Source organism: Octopus sinensis, linkage group LG12 (genome assembly GCF_006345805.1).
Source record: "Octopus sinensis linkage group LG12, ASM634580v1, whole genome shotgun sequence".
NCBI lineage: Eukaryota > Metazoa > Mollusca > Cephalopoda > Octopoda > Octopodidae > Octopus > Octopus sinensis.
In genome coordinates, this window is record NC_043008.1 from 52,927,939 (window position 1) to 52,940,366 (window position 12,428).

Here is a 12,428-nt window from a genome sequence, read left to right on the forward strand (position 1 = left end):
TTAAGGAGAGTGCCACCTGTACATGGTTTGGCCTTTTGCATCAAAACAACTTGTAACCTCATCAAGACTGCTTGTTACTGGTTTTTTACTTACTTAATACATTGGCTCCCACACATTCTGCTGGTGGGTCATGGTGGTATGTTAGCAAGTCCTGCCCAACCCATCAGCAGGTCATGTTTTAATTTCTTTCCTCTGGGCTTTCTGAGAGAAGGTATGCTCCAATTGCTTTGATTTGTGTTTTTGGTACACTAAGAGAACAATTTTTTATAGATTTTTTCAAGTAAGGCATAGGAGTGGCTGTGTGGTAAGTAGCTTGCTTACCAACCACATGGTTCCGGGTTCAGTCCCACTGTGTGACGCCTTGGACAAGTGTCTTCTACTATAGTCTCAGGCCTACCAAAGCCTTGTGGGTGGATTTGGTAGATGGAAACTGAAAGAAGCCCATCATATATGTATATATATATATATATATATATATATGTATGTATGTATGTATGTGTGTGTGTGGGTGTATATGTTTGTGTGTCTGTGTTTGTTCCCCCAACATCGTTTGACAAATGATGTTGGTATGTTTACGCTCCCGTAACTTAGTGGTTCGGCAAAAGAGACCGATAGAATAAATATTAGGCTTACAAAGAATAAATCCTGGGGTCGATTTGCTCGACTAAATGTGGTGCTCCAGCATGGCCACAGTCAAAATGACAGAAACAAGTAAAAGAGTAATTTTTTTCATTTTGCTTCTGATTTCACCATGTAATGCTTGAGTATTGAGTAAATTTTATTTGCCATTGAAACAAAAATGGCTAGTTCTTTTTGAAAACATTGGTAGATTTTCCAGTAGAGACAGAAGGAAATGAAAAATATTTTACTTGCCATAGAAACCAAAATAGTTCTTTTTGAAAAGATTTCAAGATCTTCCAATAGAAAATACCCAAAAATTTTAATTGACCAATATTCCTAATGTCACTTGCTGAAGCACTCAAGAAGGCAAATACCAATTTACAATACCAATTTACTTTTTTGGGTTTTTTTTTTATCTGCTTCCTTTACACTCATTGTTTCTCTCATTTAGCTACACATCTTTTACAAACTATTCTGTTCGATTTGTCCCTTTCGCTACATCTTTTCCAGTTATGGTGGGTACTAGTGCATGCAGCTCTTGGTGTTTGTTATGGGGATAATAGTAATAATGGTACACCCCTTCTACATGATGAGTGGTATGTGAAAGTCATTATAAATACTATCAGTCAGTGTCAGTATAGGAGAGAGTACGAAGTACTTGGTCATAGATAGTAGTGGTCTTACTTGTCTACCTAACTAAAATACTATACTGGAGTGGGCATGATAACAGTCCAACAGAGGATTACAACAGTGGTGAGAAGGAATTTTTAAAAAATGAGAGAATGTGGCTTCAAGTTAAAGGAAGAAAAATGCGAGATTTTTTCTGAAAAAAAATTAAATCTTTGGGTCAAACAATAGATAAAAACGGATGGAAATTGGATCCATCCAGAGCAATTGCAATAAAAATATGCCCATGTCAAACAATGTGACTATGCTACAAGCATTTTTGGGTTTAGTAAATTAGTATCAAATTTACATTCCCAATATACATAATGCAAGGGCCCCGCTAAATGATTTGTTAAATAAAAATACAAAATGGTGCTGGACTGATAAGTGCCAGAAGACATTTGGCAAATTAAAAATATTTTAACATTGAACTTATCATTAACACATTTTGATCCAAAGTTAGATATTATACTGGATACAGATGCAAGTGATTACAGTGTATATATTTTTACACTATATATATAGTATAGTGTAAAAATATTATGCTGCTCATGTCAAGAATAATTAAGATATCATATTGGGACCCTGGGATAAAATGTAAAATGAGGCTCAGGAACCCTATTAAGCCCTTCACTCCCTATTGAGAATACGCCATTGACAGCTTTCCTCTTTTACTGTTGATTTTGGGCAACCTTTTTTGCTTCTCCCCAGATGGATCCTTGCTTTTTCAGCTCTACTTCATTATCCTGCTTCCAGCTATTTTTAGGGTATCCTCTTTTCTGCCTCCTGGTAAGTTCCGGGTCAGGGCTTGACACAAAATGCAGGATATCGGTTTCCTTTTGCATTTTATTTACACTGTATTATATTTTTCCCTGAGTAATGGCCTTCCTCTTCCAGATTTGAATTGTCATCGATGCTTCTGTGACTTTTTCTAGATATGGCTGTTGGTCCTCCACAAACCCATTTTTACCTCTAGGAAGAGGTGATCTATATTAGTCTGACCTCTGTCCTTTGACCTGTCCAGCATAAGAAACACTACTAGGAGCTTGTGCTTCCACTGGTATAATTCTCAGGGTCATTGAGGCATACAAGCCACTACCTTACAAGCTATCTAGAATGGAAGAGATATTGATGCCACAAAGCTTCCACTGGCTTGAGCATGTCTACAGACTGGGGGAAAAACTTCGGTTGTTAAAACAGATACTCTCCTCCTAGTTGCCTTGCAGTACAAGAAACAAATCAGGGTAGACTCCCAAGTAAGATAAAAAGATGTTGCTAAACATAACATGAACAAACTTTACTTTGATACTTACAGCTGGGCCACAACAATGAAGGACAAAGCAGTTCACTTCTGATATTATCCCTGGTGTTTTAGATGGTCACTAATCATTGATTATTGATGAACAGGCCATGATGATGAATTAGAAAGGAAATTTTTTGACACCCGGGTCTCAGGAAGCCCCAGCTGTTTTAAGGTGGTTCCTTGTCCCAGTATAGAGACAATCAACTTATCGATTATGGTTTTTAATGCCAAGCAAATGATATATAACCACTACAAGAGAATTTAATTCCTAAACAATCAATAAACAGTTTTTAAATATTTATCAGTGAGAATAATAAATTTCTTTCTGTAACAGATGTCAGAGGAAAATAAAATAAGTAAATATAACAATGCAAACAAACAAAATCAACAGAAGCAACACTCTGTCGAATGAAATATAATAAACAAACAGGAAGATCATTGAACTCCTTAAGTGTACTTAGTAGAGTATTCTCAAACTGTGTGTTTACCTTACACAAAAGCAATGAGTGATTACTTAACTCACTAGGAAGAAAATCAAAGTGAATACTTACTACATTTACCCATGTAAAATAAATCAAATTGAATACGTTATTCTACTCACCAGAATTAATTCAAAGTGAACACTGACTCTTCTCACCCAGGTAAAATCAAAGTGAGTATTAACAATAGGTGTAGGAGTGGCTGTGTGGTAAGTAGCTTGCTTACGAACCATATGGTTCCGGGTTAAGTCCCACTGTGTGGCACCTTGGGCAAGTGTTTTCTACTATAGCCTCGGGCTGACCAAAGCATTGTGAGTGGATTTGGTGGACGGAAACTGAAAGAAGTTCGTTGTATATATGTATATGTATATATATATATATATATATATATATATATATATATATATATATATATATGTATGTGTGTGTGTCTGTGTTTGTCCCCTCAACATCGCATGACAACCGATGCTGGTGTGTTTACGTCCCCGTAACTTAGCGCTTCAGCAAAAGAGATCAATAGAATAAGTACTAGGCTTACAAAGAATAAGTTCTGGGGTCGATTTGCTCGACTAAAGGCGGTGCTCCAGTATGGCCACAGTCAAATGACTGAAACAAGTAAAAGAGTAACTCAACTGACGAAGAAAAAAGGAAAAAGAAGGAACTAAAAAGAAGGGCAAGCAGCTGACAAATAGACAACATTGTACATGTGCATATATGTATGAGTGCATTGTGCTAATGTAAGTATATATGTGCATGTTCCCAGCAGTGCGTTGTGTGTCCTTGAGCAAGACACTTTATTTCATGTTGTTCCAGTACACTCAGCTGGCAATAATGAGTAGTACCTGTATTTCTGTGCAATGCTGAATCTTTCTGAGAACTATGTTAAGGGTGTGCGTGTCAGTGGAGTGAAGGCAGCGAGCTGGCAGAAACGTTAGCACGCCGGACGAAATGCTTAGCAGTATTTCGTCTGCTGCTATGTTCTGAGTTCAAATTCCGCCGAGGTCGACTTTGCCTTTCATCCTTCCGGGGTCGATAAATTAAGTACCAGTTGCACACTGGGGCCGATGTAATCGACTTAATCCGTTTGTCTGTCCTTGTTTGTCCCCTCTGTGTTTAGCCCCTTGTGGGTAGTAAAGAAAAAGGTATGTGTGTCAATGGAGTGCTCAGCCACTTGTATGTTAATTTCACATGCAGGCTTTTCCTTTGATTGGATCATTTGGAACACTTGTCATTGCAAAACCAAATGAGGGCCAGTTATATGCATTTTGGGGTGTATATAAAGTGTCTCTTACTTTTTCTCTTTTTTGATATCTCTGCAATAAAGAAATGGTCTGCCTTTCTATCAATAAAATAAAATTTCTGTCATTGTAATTTAGAAAATAGCAACAGGCATAGGAGTGGCTGTGTGGTAAGTAGCTTGCTTACAAACCACATGGTCCTGGGTTCAGTCCCACTACATGGCACCTTGGGCAAGTGCCTTCTATAATAGCCTCGTACATAACTGGTGTGTTTACATCCATAGACTGGAGAAAATCAACACTGCTTGTATGACAGTGATGCTTGTTTACAGCCATCACGTGATGTCAAACACACATACATACTCCTTATCCTTTTAACACCTGGCATAAAGCCACTCCCACTCTCAAATATCCTTCCTCCCACACTTATTTGAGGGGCTTTTCTTTTTCCCTTTTCTTGCTTTTTTCCTTCTTTAAAGTGCTAGTAGCTTAAGAAAAAAAAGCATCCAGTACACATTGTAAAGTGGTTGGTTTTAGGAAAGGCATCCAGCTGTAGAAACCATGCCAAAGCTGACATTGGGGCTTGATACAGCCTTGTAGCTCATTGGATCCCATGAAATTGCCCATCTCATGCCTGCATGGAAAATGAACATTAAATGATGATGATGATGATGACATAGCTATATATGACAGGCTTCTTTTAGTTTCAGTCTACCAATCCACTCACAAGGCTGTGGTTGCCCTAGAGGTATAGCAGAAGACACTTGCTCAAGGTACAGCACAGTAGGGCTGAACCTGAAACCACATGGTTGGGAAGTAAGGTCCTCAGCCTCACACACTCAGAGAGATTTGGCTGCTATTTCTAGCCGGTCAAGTGACTGCATAAAGACTTTCACTTTATTGACTTACTGACATGCTATTCAGTAATGTTACTGATATCATATATCAATCCAAACCAGTCGCAATCATTACATTTTCCTTCAAATGTTGGCTTCAGCTTTTTTTTTTCCTCCCTCCCCACCTCTTTTCCAATTTTTTATGCTGTTATATTGATCACAAATCTTCTATATTTAGATTCTGGAATTTTCTAAGACTTCCTGTTTGAAACCTGTCAAATACAGATCTTTGGATTTCTATTTTAAAACCTGTTAAAAAAAAAAAATGTCGGACATATTTCATTTTTCGTTTTTGATTTTTTTTTTACATGTGCTTCTTTAAAGTAATTTTTTTTATTTATGCTTACAAGAGCAAAAAAAAAAAAAATGAAGAAATATCCAGATTTTAAATTTGACTTCTTACATAGACACAAATCTTGAAAGAATAAGGAAAATGAGATTGTGTAACATCCAGATTTAATTGTTGGAAGCTCACTTATATTCTACAGGATGTTAGTCTCCTGAAGTTAGCTTTAGTCTAACTGTAGCTGCCAGGTCTTAGAACGCCAGAGAGAAATAGGTTGTTTATGAATGTGACTCATCTTCCCAGTAACTTACTCCTGCTCTAAGGTAACATCAAAATATTGATTTCAAATTTTGGCACAATGCCTGCAGTTTCAGTGGGATGTAGTAATTCAATTATATTTACCCCAGTGTTCAACTGGTATGTATTGTATTGACCCCAAAAGGACGAAAGGCAAAGTTGATCTTGGCAGAATTTGAGCTCAAAATGTAAGGATGGATGAAATGACACTAAGTATTTTGCCCGGTGTGCTAGCAATTCTGCTGGCTCACTGCCTCAGTAACATTATAATATTGGTTTCAAGCCAATGTAGGGGTCTTTGTATGGTTGATCAATCTGCAAGAGATAGCAGCCAAACACCCTTCAAATCACACACTTTGACACAAGCATGGGCAGCCTTTTTTTTTTGAGAAGAGAACTGCATGACTCATCATCAGACAAGCCACACTACTGAAAAATGTCCATGGTAGTTTTTTTATTAGGTATGCCTTTCAGGAAGTCCAACCAGCTGCATTTTGTTCTTAACTGCTCTAACATCTTAAAGAAAAGGAAGGATACATTAGATAATGCATTCCTAGAAATGCAAAAATAATAATGATAATAATAATAATTTATCTTAGGAGTACTGAATCAGGTTTAACTTGGGGTTAAAAGCCAACAACATACTCAGTTCTTTTTTGCTTTTGTTTAGGCAAAAAACATTTTTGGAGGGAGCTGAAGAAAAATTGCTTACTGGGGGTTGAAACAGAATTATTATGCTCATGGCTGTGTGAGGGGCAGGTGTGGCTGTGTGATTAAAGAGTTTACTTCCCAATCACATAGTTTTGAGTTCAGTCCCACTATGTGGAACCTTGAGCAAGTATTTATGTATGTGTGTGTGAGGGAACTGGAGGATAGGGCTCTCATCCAAATACTCATAACGGAATGAAGACATTCAAGGATCAAGTGATAGTATTACTGTCAACTCCCTTCTAGTGCTAATCCACAATCATGAACCTAAAATATTACTTTTTAGGGAATATTTTAGAGAAGATTTGGTGACTGTAAAATACTGATAACTTGGGTGTCTTCTAATATAGCCCTAGGTTGACCAAAGCCTTGATTTGGTTGACAGGAACTTAAAGAAGCTTGTCACACACACACATCATTCACACACAGTAGTGTGAATAATATTCTTAAGGTCAACATTTACTCACTCATTTCTAGGCTTTGTCCCTAACTCAATTTTTAACCAAATTAGATATTGTTTACGTTTTTAGATTGGTAATACCCTTAAGCTACATTTTAAGCTACAAAACTTGAAAATTGCTTTGGTAGAAAAAAGTTTCAGTAAAAGATGAGGTCAAAATCAGGAGAGTAATGCCTGAAATCAACTTTGAGTCCAAATATGTTTTTAAAGATAAATCTATCTTTTATTTTAGCTTTTATGATAGATCTCAGTGAGAGGAATCTATCCATATTACTTATATGCAAAAATATTCAGTAGAAAAAAAAAGTACTGAGCTAAAAACTGCCAAAGAAAAAAAAAAGAGATTAACACCTGAAATCGAATTTGACTCTGAATATTATTCTTATTTCAAAGGAAAACTATATTTAAATTCAACTTTTCTGATAGATCTCTGCTAGAGAAATCTGATGATGCCAATTATGTAAAAAAAAATTTTTTAATAAAAATCTACTGGAGCCAAATGTGCTGAAAAAAGTGGTAATGCCTAAAATCAAATTCAAAACCTAAAAATTTTTTTCTTACCTCATATTTTAGAACTCATGAAGATGAGTGTTGTGGTGCTAATCTTTTCAAAAAATATCATTCACACACTACTGTGTGTGAATGATATTCTTAAGCTCAGCATTTACTCACCCATGACCCACTTCTAGGCTTTGTCAATAACTCAGTTATATATATATATATATTTATAACTCAGAAAGTAAAAAGGTCAATAAATACTTGCCATTACATCTTTAATCAACCAAATATGAACCATTTTGTTGCACAATGTGTGTCCATCTTTCCTTTAACTTGAAAATACTCTCTTCCCAGAATTGAGGCGGTTTCATGGCAAAGAATTCATCAAGATATCTTTTTACGTCATCCAAGGAATTGAAATTTTTACCATTAAGACTATTCTGCAGAGACCTGAATAGGTGGAAATCCGAAGGAGCAATATCTGGTGAATATGGTGGGTGGGGTATCACATCCCAGCTGAGCTGCAGCAATTTTTGTCTGGTTCTCAAAGAAACATGTGGCCTTGCATTATCATGTTGGAAAACAACACCCTTGCTGTTGGCAAATTATGGACTTTTCTCTTGAATTGCTGCTTTTAACTCATCCAGTTGTGTGCAGTATTTCTCAGAATTAATTGTCTGGTTACTTGGGATAAGCTCACAGTACAGAATTCCTTTCCAATCCCACCAGACACAAAGCAACACTTTTTTAGGGTGAAGACCTGCTTTTGGGGTCAAGTACAACAGAAACAGGAAAAGTGAGAGCAAGTTGTGGTGAAAGAGTACAGCAGTGTTTGCCATCCCACACCCTGCCAGAGCCTCATTAAACACTCACAATACCTAGTCTGGGAATCGAAACTGCAATCTTATGACCATGAGTGCACTGCCCTAACCACTGGGCCATTGCGCCTCCATATATATATATATATATATATAATTAGATAATTTTAGTTGAATGAATAATCCCCAGTACTTTTTTTTACCATTTTTTAAGCCTGATACTTATTCTATCGATCTCTTTTGCTGAACTGCCAAGTTACTGGGACGTAAACACCAACACTAGTTTGTCAGGCAGTGTTGGAGGATAAACACAGACACACACATATTGATATATATAAATATGATGGAATTCTTTCAGTTTTCATCTACTAAATCCAATGCTAGAAATAAGAGTCAAAACAACACTAAGCCATGATAAAGCATGACAGATTTCTTTCAGTTTTCATCTGCCAAATTCGTTCATTTTGGTTTGCCTGGGGCTATAGTAGAAGACACGTGCCTAAGGTGTCAAGCAAATATTTTTTCATATTCCATTGGCATCACTTCCATATTTCTTAATTGGTGATTAATTCAATATCAAAGACTTCATTTCCATGTCTTGTGGCAAGAATAAATCAGTTTGCTAGAGACTATCACCCTTCTTGCTGCTAAAACTGGTCCCAAATTCCATACACATGGTATAAGTGAGTGGTTTCCAAACATTTACAGGCTGCCACCTGCTTGACACCCAGGCCACGTTCCTAGCGCCCTAACACCCCACTCACCACTACTACAACCCTGAGCCACTTTCTGCAGCCAAATTCAAAACAATTATATTTCACAAATAAAACTTAACCTAATTAACTCATTATTTTGAGATTTTTTTACATCCATTGCACCCCTTTTGGCCACCCCATTATTGCCCCACTTTTCTTCAATGTCCCCCAGTGGGGTAGTACCACCCGTTTTGGAAACCACTCGTATAAGTGAACAGAAATGATCCGACTAAAAATAAAACTCACATTACCAAACTGATCTTACTACAGTTTTATGGAACTTGTATCAAGCTGACTACAATCTCTGCATTTAAAAAAAAAAAACCAAGACAACAAACAGAATGAATTAGCTTTGTATCTAGTCAAAAGAGATCAATATTAATGTATCAGAGACTTACTCAAATAAATTATTTTTCATCTTGCAAATATTGATTTTGTTTTGTCAATTTTTTATCATATTTAGTTACAATGTTCTATTTTCTTTTATGTTGTTTTTTTTTAACTGGAATTATTATTTATTATTCATTGATGTTCTTCCCATTTTTATTTAATTCAAAGGTATGTCCTTTTAAATCAATTTGCTCAAAACAATAATCTCAAACATATCTTATAGTTTCCATTTCTATATAAACCTAGTTATTACATTATATATATTAATATTTGTAGACAGTGAATTATATAGACCCAGACAGGCACACTAACATAGTACTTTACTTAATTAGCATTAATGCATGTGCATATGTGTGTATGTGACTGAATATATATATATTAATATCATCATCATCATCAGTTAACATCTGTTTTCCTTGCTGGCATGGGTTGAACATTTTGATAGAAGCTGGAAGGCCAAAGAGATTCACTAGGCTCCAATTGTCTATTTTGCATTGGTTTCTATGGCTGGATGCCCTTCCTAACACCATCTACTTTACAGAGTAGAATGGGTGCTTTATATGTGGCACCAGCATATGTATGTGTGTGTGTGTGTGGGTATGTATATATGTACACACACACACATATATACTGTCTATCAAATCTATTCACTTTATTTGGCTTGGGGCTATAGAAGATACTTGCCCAAGGTGCCACATTGCGGAGCTAAACCCATGGTTGGGTTCTTAACTACACAGCCACACCTGCTGCATCTCTCTCTCTCTCTCTGTATGTATGTATGTATATATATATATATATACACTCACACACACACACAGACATGTATATATCATCATTTTAACTCTTATTAGGTTGTCTGGAAAGTTATGAGCATTTTTTGATATGTAAAAAGAGATGTAAATAATTGACCTTTCAATAAATTTTATTCAATGAAATAATTTCCATCATTATTAATGACCTTTGCCCACCTATCAGGCAATTTAAATAGTCCATCAACATAAAATTTGACTGGTTTTGAGGAAAAAAAGTTATCTAGATGCACTTTGACTCCATCTAAATCATTAAATGTTTTTCTTTGCAATGAGTTCTGTAGAGACTAAAACAAGTGGTAGTCGGATGGCACAATACCAGGAGAATATAGTATATGGGTTAAGAGATCCCAGCCAAGGTCATGTAACTTTGTTCGGTTAGCCAAAGACATATGTGGTAGGGTATTGTCTAGTTGGAACACTACCCATTTTCTGAAGGCAATCTTTGGCCTCAGTTCTTTGATTTCTTTGTTCAGCTGACGACAGTACACATCTTGAAACTAAAGATAGTAATTTTTTTTTCTAGTGCTGACTTAAGCTGCTCAGGGTAGATATCCTTTGTTATAATTTGGTTTGGGTTTAAAAGTTCAAAGTGGACTAAACCTTTTATATCCCACAAAGCAGATAGCAACACCTTACATGGGGGAAGACCTTTAGCCTGGTGTGCTGGTGTTCCTCCTTTCCCTACCCACTGTCTCCAGCTCTTGACATTTTTATAGAGAACCATTTCTTGTCACCAGTCACTATTCAGTTCCAAAAAGGTTCATTTGTGAGACGTGACAGTAAAGAAAAGCACACATTCACTCTCTGCGCACAACTAGACTCGGAAAGTTTGTGAGTAACCCATTAACCCAATTTGCTGACTTTTCCAATAGCACACAGGTGTCAATGAATGGTTGAATGACCAAATCCAAGCTTCTCAGATAGTTTCTCAACAGTTATGATGCGATTTTGTTCCATTAGGGTTTGCAGTATGTCCTCGTGGAGCTCTACAGATTTTCCAGGATGAGACTTGTCTTCTAGGCTGTAGTTTCTAGCTCAGAATTTCTGGAACCACTGTTGACACTGGCTTACGCTTATTGTCCAATCCCCATACACTGCATTAATATTCTTCGCACTTTCCATTGTGTTGTTGCCTTTATTGAATTCATAATGTAAAATAAACTGAACATGCTCCTTTGCTACTTCCATTATAGCTTTGAAAAAATAACTGTTAAAATCGAACTGTACTCTTTAAAACTTGCACTAAGAGTAAGCACAAGGTAAAATTACTACCTGCTTTTATAGCAAGTTGATGCAGCTAGTTTATCCCATCCCCCCTCCAACTTTTAGTTCATGCTATTAAAAAAACCGCATTCTTTATGGGATGACCCAATATATATATAATTATTATTTGAGGGAATAAAATCCAAATTTAATCTTTACTTTTTAATTGTAATTTTAATTTTAACTTTTCTATCTATGTAATTTTCTAGATGGTGTAATTTAATTATTCATTTTGAATTGATAAAAGGTGGTTTTTTTCTAAAATTTTATATATATATATACATATACATACATATGTGTGTGTGTATATGTATATGTATATATATATATATATATATATATATACACGCACAAACTTACATATGAAGGAGTGCTGAAAAGTTCCTGGCTTTAAGAGTATCATGAAAGGCTTGGCTGGAAGCCCAACCTTCTGAGTTCTTTTACAGGGTTTAGAAAAACTGAAGGACTACTGCAATAAGTGTGTGAATCTGAGAAGGGAATATACTGACCAAAATCATAATTATCTCACTCTCCTGTATTTTCTTTTACTCAAAACTAGGACCCTCTTGTATACATACACACACACATATATATATATATATATGCACACATACATCTATGTATCTATATGTAGATAAAGTTGCTTCATAAAGGAGACAAATGTTTTGAAAAAATAATTTTTGGCATTGATGAGACTTGTCCCATGAAAGTCTCCTGCAAAATAGCTCTCTTTATGATTGATACACCACTCGCAATATTTTAAGTGTATCTCTGCAGATTTTCGGTGGAATTTAGAGCCAGCACCAAACGTTATTACCTTCATATCTGAATATATCTTATGCAAATAATGCAATAAAATATAGAAAAATAGGTAATTGGTGTATATCTATGTTTCAAGAATTATTGCTCTTTCTTCAGTACCACATCGAACCCATTAA

The 12,428-nt window shown here is 36.0% G+C and overlaps 1 long non-coding RNA gene across 1 annotated transcript in view; it reads right to left on the minus strand.

Moving 5' to 3' along the window:
• The window catches only part of LOC118765637, a 28,766-nt gene that overhangs the window by 15,258 nt on the left and 1,080 nt on the right, over positions 1–12,428 (minus strand). Inside the window, exon 2 of the long non-coding RNA XR_005001503.1 lies at positions 9,272–9,329. This is a non-coding gene — a long non-coding RNA (uncharacterized LOC118765637). The remainder of the gene's footprint in view (positions 1–9,271; positions 9,330–12,428) is intronic.